We start from the raw sequence: 7,395 nt of genomic DNA on the forward strand, positions 1-7,395 counted from the left end.
CCCCTCTCGCCCCTTGCTTCCGCCAAGTTGTCCTGCGCTGAGAAGGACTCACTTCTTGGTCGTCCTGACCTGCAAATTCCGCCGAGGGACGAAGAGGGACGCTGCCGGTACGAGTGAGTGCGAGAGTAAATAAATATACGAAACACCCGTGTGGGTGTCGGATCCTCGACTGACAATGAGAGCAGAGAGCGAGAGAGCCTGAAGGGAGCCTGAAGGGAGCCTGAGCGAAGCCCAAGTGAGACCAGGTTCTATTTCAGTCGCTGCACTCTAAGATCCCATAGACGATCGACAGCTCCATTCAGGGTCAACAATGTAATCACAACTCAGCGTTTTCCGCCGCATCTCTCCCGTCAACAGTCAATTTCGTTATCGATCGATCGCTCGATTATAATCGATAAAGCCCGATTTAATTTAATATTCGAGGATGATGGCGCAGCGCGAGCAAATGGCGCTTCCGTCCTTTTAACCGGAACGGAGATTCGGAAGTTGCCGGTCCAGTCTGTCGTTCTGTCGGTTCCTGTTTTTGGCCAACGGGGCAAAGGCAAAAGGCCGCTTAAGGAAAAAAAAAAAAAAAAAAGAAAAAAGAAAAAAAGAGTTTGGATAATGAGAATTTAAGTATCGCGTTCGTCTTCTCGATCCCAACCGAAAATACAGTTACGTTTCAAGTTGGCAATTGCAAGGCGTGCGCTAATGGCGGCATCCTCGCCTCTCGTGTCTCGCGTCCCGTCTTGAGCTCACTCTTTTCCCCGGCGAATGGCGTGCGCAAAATCAATTACTCATTAATTGTCCGTTTGCGCACTAGACGACCCGCGCGGCCATAATTAACGAAGATTAAGTAGAGCTTGTGGCCAATGCGAGAGCATATTTTATCGCGTATTTAAGTGACCGAGGCTCGGAGAGTCTCGACTGCCAGGGAGATACTGGGATCGTGGGGATCATGAGTAATCATGGACCGACATGCGACTCCCATCCGATTCTCCTGTGAATTTCATCCGAAAATTTGATCTTCTTGGTTTTGCTCTCCGCTCACCTACTATACCTGAATCCTGCACAAGCCAGACACACGCGACACTCGTCGCGCCTGCGGCTTCCTCTCCACGCTGCCTCCTTCCAGCTTGGCCTTCCTCGTTGCCCCAGCATCCTGCTCCCCTGCAACCTTCGGAAGCCTACCTTTGCTATCTTTGCGTTATCTGCTGATGTACTTTAGTAAACCGAAGATTTTTTCGGGAAGCAGAACTCCGCAAATGTATCTAACAAATGCGCCGAGACTAGAAGAGAGCGTAACGAATCCTCCGCTCAAGACAACGTGGAGCATGGAGGACTGGACTCGGTCCTGGAATCGAATAATCGGAACTGAAGACGAATTAGCAGACACGGATCGAGCAATCGATCAAATGGGCGCTCATGACGCTCGGAAACCTTTGGGACATGCCAGTACTCTTGACAGATAGGACGAGCTGTCCCGTAACACTGAGTTGCTTTAAAAACCTTCGATTATTTCTTTTACTTAGCCAATGCTTGTCCAACAATTGTCTAATCTGTGCATGAGGAATGATCGGAAAATGAAATGGGAGTTATGAGTTACCGATTGGTTTAGCACTCGGAGTCTAACAATCTAACAATCGAATTCATTGACGCGGCTGAACGTCAAGGCTAAATTAGTGATAAGGACTGAAGGCAGCTCGTGCGGCTACGCGTAACGATAAGAAGCGCTCGGCTCAGTTGCCTGAGAAACAACGAATTCGAACCAATAGTATTGGCGTGTCGCGATGACAGGTAAATTATTCTATAAGCACGCCTGTGTTGTCTCCCACGTCGGCGTCCTTATGACAATGCCTATGCGCGGACTTACGAGGTCCAGAGCGTCTCGGGTGGCTGGAAGACCCGATGGTCGCCACCACCGGTCCCAGGTACCACCTTGCAACGATAATCCTGTCCGCAGAGGCGTCAACCGCACCTACTCGGACCAAGGAGAAGCGCAGCCTCGCGTTCCTGCTGCTTTCAATGGAGCATGCGTGGGCCCGCGGATGCCGACATCAACGCCCAAGAAAATCATAATCTGCTACCCTCGATTAGGTTGCGGCACTCGCAGAACCTGGAGAATTTGGCAAGAGTGTAAAATCTAGGAACATGCGCTTGGACCGTCAGAGGACCAAATCTGCTTCTTATGAGAAGAGCAACGTGGCCGGCTGACCGTACTGCTTCTTCTCCTTCTCCTCCTGAAACCCGTCCGCCAGTTCTCGATAATGCAGAGTCGAGAAACTCGAGAAAGGAGACAGGGAGGAAACTCGCTATCGTCGCGGGCGAGACGCTTAAATCACAAAACACCCACAGGTTCGCACGTGCAATCCAATAAATAGCAAACCTATAAGCATAAGACACGCCTCGTCGGAGGAATCGACAGAAACGACGTTACAGCCAGACACGCGCTATCGACGCTGAGAACAATGAAACCCGGGACATAACTTGGTCCTCGTACCGGTTGGGCACTCTGTGCAGAGTACAGAGTACAGAGTACAGAATACCGAATACAGACTCGCGGGACATTCCGGAACAGGTCGTGAAAGTTTAACTCGATACACGCACACTCTCGAATGCCTGCGGGACATGCGTGCTTTGTTGACTGGCTGACTGGCTGACTGGCTGACTGGCTGACTGGCTGACTGCCTGTCTGCTTGTCCAAGTGTCCAAGTGTCCAACTACCCAACGCATAGTACTTCTGCAAACTCTGAATGATTAGACTTCGTCCTCTCCGAAGAGAAAGGTTGGGTGCTCCATCTTCTAATTCTTGCTGCTCTCGCGAGGCCACCATTGTCAATGGGAACGTTCGCCCGGATGCTGGCCTGTAATCAATCGAGCCGAGTAGCATCCATCCTCCATGTGCATCTCTTACGCTAAATGCCAAAATCACGAGATGTCGTTCCGTTTCCAAAAGTGATGCAATATCCTTCCGACGAAACGCTCTGAAACGTACATACATATGTAACGTAGATACGTTTGATGTTACTGCGGCTGCTGTACGAGAGCGACGGTAACGTCAATAAAGCTAAACGCCTACGAGTCGAGTCAATATTCGAGAAACATTGAAAGGACATTTCGAGCTAGGATAACGCGAGTCTTTTTCTATTACCGAATTTCTGCATCCTTCTGCGTTTGCGATTGCCCTGAGGAGCCTATTTAAAATCTACTCGCTCATACATATATATGCTCTTGCAGCGACTTCCGGACGTTCCGCGCTTTTGCTCCGCTGCTCTCTCGGTCTGTCCAGGTGACGTTTCGACGTTCCGTCGAAAGAGATCGCAAAAGAGAAAATGAGGAGAACCAGAAGAGCCTGGATTTTGTATTTTTCCCATTTCCGGTTACTCGTAGATCGCGTGGAGAAATCTGCAAGCCTTGCGCCGGCACATCGCGCCATCTTCGGAGTATCAGTTGCTCGGTACAGCGAACCGACAAAAAGCTTAGCGTTGCTCTTTCGGTTGATTAGAGTGCATTTTTAGTTTCGTGACGGCGCGCAGTTCTCGACGATCCTGACTAAGAACCACACCGACTCGTGTCGACGGTATCACATGACGAGATAACTCAGCCGTGCCGGGACTAATGATACGATCCGCAAGAAGCTGTACCGCATTATGAACGCGTTAGAGAAAAGAGTCTCGATTCTACATTCGCTCGGTTTTACGCAAGCTTTCCAGAAGAAGAAGAACGACGTCATCTTCGCTGGGTAATATCCGGCCAAGACGACCAGATGGGGAGATAACGCGGATGGAGATCTCTCCGCGGGATGGAAGCGACCATCGCGAGTGGCCAAGTGGGTTCAGGGTGCGTTCTTCGAGGTCGAAGACAGCTTGAGCTTGCTCTTGGTTATCGAGGCGGAAGGGCGACAGGCGACCAAAAGAGGGCCGAGGAGCGGGAGGAGGATCAAGAGGAGTTCGTGGGAGACGACGGGACGGTACCGGCCGGCGGACAATGAGCAAGCAGAACTGTGAGATACGGCAAGGCATGATGCGCATCTTTGTCACGGGACACAATGAAGATGATTAAACAACGATAAAAGCCAAAGGATGCAACCAATATGGCGGTAGCGCCGAGGGCAAGTGTACTGCTCCGTTGCTATAATTTATTCTTGGAAGCGCTCGAAAGTCCCACGAACATCGAGGTAATTAGCTCCGATCGAGCGAACCAACGATCCTTCGATCCATCGAAAGATCCATCGAGAGATCACTCGAGAGATCCCTCGTGAGATTCGCGAAGGCAGCGCGTGCAGTTCGGCAACTGCTCGGTTCCTCCTGCAACTCGAGAGTTCTCGAGATCCCATTTAAATCGTACCATTCCTCTTTGCTTTTCCTTAATATGTCTTTGCTCCTCTCTTTTCTTTGTCTTACTTCGACACAGGAAATGTCCCGTTATGAAGGTCGCGGTCCATTGTCCCCAGAGACTCCCCGTATTCCGTATTAATTGGTACGTTTGTTATTCTGGTTCGGTCGTTGCGATGATATCGCACTCTGCGGGCGTCTCGACGTCCAAAGTTTTACGATCAGTCGATTTGACAAGATGGCAACGCGATATCAAGTCGAGAGCCCCTGGGGATTTCTTTGTTCTCAGCATTTCATATTCTCTCGCAGCATCAGGGCAGATCCGGAGATCGATACCTCCTTCCTTCATAATACTTTCGAAGATTCGAAACTGAAAAAGATATCGCGGAGAGAGGCGCAGCTGAGAGAGAGAGAGAGAGAGAGAGAGAGATTCTGCTCCGGTGGACGAACTACTTGGAGCAGTCCGCAACCGCATTCAACCAGGTGACGAAATGCAGTTCCTGTCCGAGGAATTGCGTATTCCAGAGCCACTACTTGTCCAGGAATGCCGGATCGTAGAAAGCGTAGCGGGTGTGCGTTGCCAGAGCGGTAAGTTGTGGCCATCGGGGTCGAAGGTCGTCGCTAGGCCGTCTACCATGAGAACGAGCTTTACTTGCTCCGGCTGTACACGTGGGGACTAGCTGATGACCATCGTCCACCTGACTCCAAAGATTTATCGCGCGTGCGACGCCGTTGAACTCTCGTCGGCCGCACTGCCGTACCTAATCACTCCCCTCCCTCCCCCTTGCCGCTTTATCTTTGTGCCTCCATATTTTCTCTTTCCTCAGTCACTGGACCCATCCGCTGCGCTTCCACCGCGATTCTCCTCGTGCCTTTTGCCTTTCCTTAGGCGAATAGTCGATGGTCGCACCACCGGATAGTCGCAGCGCGCTGCCTCCGCCGTTTCCTTGTGCTCATTGGACCTGACAATCAAATACACGTGACAAAGAGGGCACTGGATAGACAGCTGCGAGATGCGATCTGCTGCGTGGGAGGAACTATAGCCCATTGATTAGCGTGGCGGATCACGCGCGCTCAGAATGCATTTCCTTATACGAAGACTCCAAGGACTGTTACATAAGGATCCCTTGAAAACCATTCGGATCCAGTGTCCTTATAATCAGCTCCGTAGGACTGAGGGAACCTCGGAACCTTCAAGCAACATTAATTGCTCTCTCTCTTTCTCTCTCTCTCTCCCAGAAGAATAAAAACTTTAAAGCGATCGGCAAGTTTATATACAATGACAAAGATCTTCCTACACATCTACATCCGCAGCGGTTTTTGTAACGCATTTTCCTTAGAAATTTTTTTCCAAAGATCAGAGACGAACCGAGCTGTTCTCTCGAGAAGAGACATTTTATTGAAAAGATTCGCGACCTAGGACTACGTGGGCTCTAATATACATAAACACGACTCTCTCGCACGCGACGTCATCCAGTGGGAAGAGATTTACGAGAGGATGCACGGATAAAAATAGTCGAACCGATAAACGTATCAAGACGAGAGAAGCTCTTGGAAGCTCTTCGGCTCGTTCGGCTCGTTCGGCTCGCTCAGGGCTTCCTGGTGGGTGGTTTCTAGAGCGAGGACACGAGAGGATGCGTGAGAATATCCGAGAGGAGGGAAAGCTCAGCCAAGTGGTGCGATAATTTACAAAAGTTTACGAAGAAGCAACGAACCACGTGTGTGCGCGCGCGCGCGCGCGCGCGCATGAGAGTGAGAAGATGCGCGAAGATTCACGGGCGACGTCCAACCGCCAGGCACCTCGCATTATTTAGGACACCGTCCTTGCGATTTATCGCGATGAAGCGGGCTATCGCGTCTCTTCCAGCGTCTGTCCTGCGAGGAGCAGGCTGGGAAAGTCTGTCGGAGGTCGGGTGGGAGCATTTAACGCGCGGAGGTTTCGATGCTCGGACCTGAGGAGGATATTTGATCTACCCTGCGTGATGCTGCAATTCCGCAGGAGACTCGGGTACTTTGCGCAGGCTCTGCTCATGGCCGGTGGATCATCCTAATTTTCAATTTTCCTCCGGTGACCTTGGCTTACGCTCCAATTCAATGAAATCCTTGCGAGATGAAGACGTCCCGAAGGGAGCATCGCGCAGTTGCCGAGGCCCCCAATCTGCCCCAAGTGGCGCCGAGCGTCCCCTCGCACGTCCGTCCAAGATTTTCTTGGAAATAACCCAGGGAACTTTACTCCGAACTCGACGACTCTCCCGGCGGCGCATGCGGCCTAGAATTAGCGAGGTTTTGCCGTTAGAGACGCGAGCGCGGCAATCGAACGACTGTCAGTTGCCGGCCCGCAGGCAGGGCAACAGGGCAACAGGGCAAGGGGGCAAGGGGGCGCTCCGCAAGTTGCCCCGACGGTGGACCGACTCGAGTGTTTCGCATTTGTCCGAACGTCAGAGGCGTCATTAATATCTGCGCATTTCGCTCGCCGCAGCCGCCAAATGTTATTGTTGTCGCAGCGTCGTCGGGTGCAACTGGGTCAAATTCTGACGTGCCCAACTTCCGTCCGGGCCGAGTGCTTCGTCCTCTTTGACCGTTAAATCCCAAGTGGCGAACCCCAATTAAGCCTAACGATACTTTATAGATTGCGCGGCGCTATTACCAACCAACCAATTAACGGGGACGATCGAGAAGAGCTCGAGGTGCCCGCGACGCCATGTCGATAAGATTAAACAATTTCGCACCTCCTCCCGAATGATCGGCCCATAAGGGCCAGCAGGAGCAGCGACGACAAAAAGGATCCTGAACATCAGGCGCATATTTCTCTAATTATTGGCGGCTCCCTTTGATCGTTCTCAAGCCAAGAGACTGGCAACCCTCTCGGTAAATGCGAATCGTATCGTTTGGCGCCTTCGCGATCAGAAATACCCTGATAACAGGATGCCAGCGCGTCGCACGTATGGCGCTTCGCGGGTTTAAACGAGACTCACTAATTCCCAGCTTCTACAAGTTTTGTAATTTTCTCGGGGCAGTCGCACCGATATTCCGATAGCTCGCTATCCAGCAAATCGAGGGAGCAGGCTGGGGGCTGGAGGCT

Source organism: Cephus cinctus, unplaced genomic scaffold (assembly GCF_000341935.2).
Source record: "Cephus cinctus unplaced genomic scaffold, Ccin1 Ccin1_scaffold2579, whole genome shotgun sequence".
In the NCBI taxonomy this organism is placed as follows: domain Eukaryota; kingdom Metazoa; phylum Arthropoda; class Insecta; order Hymenoptera; family Cephidae; genus Cephus; species Cephus cinctus.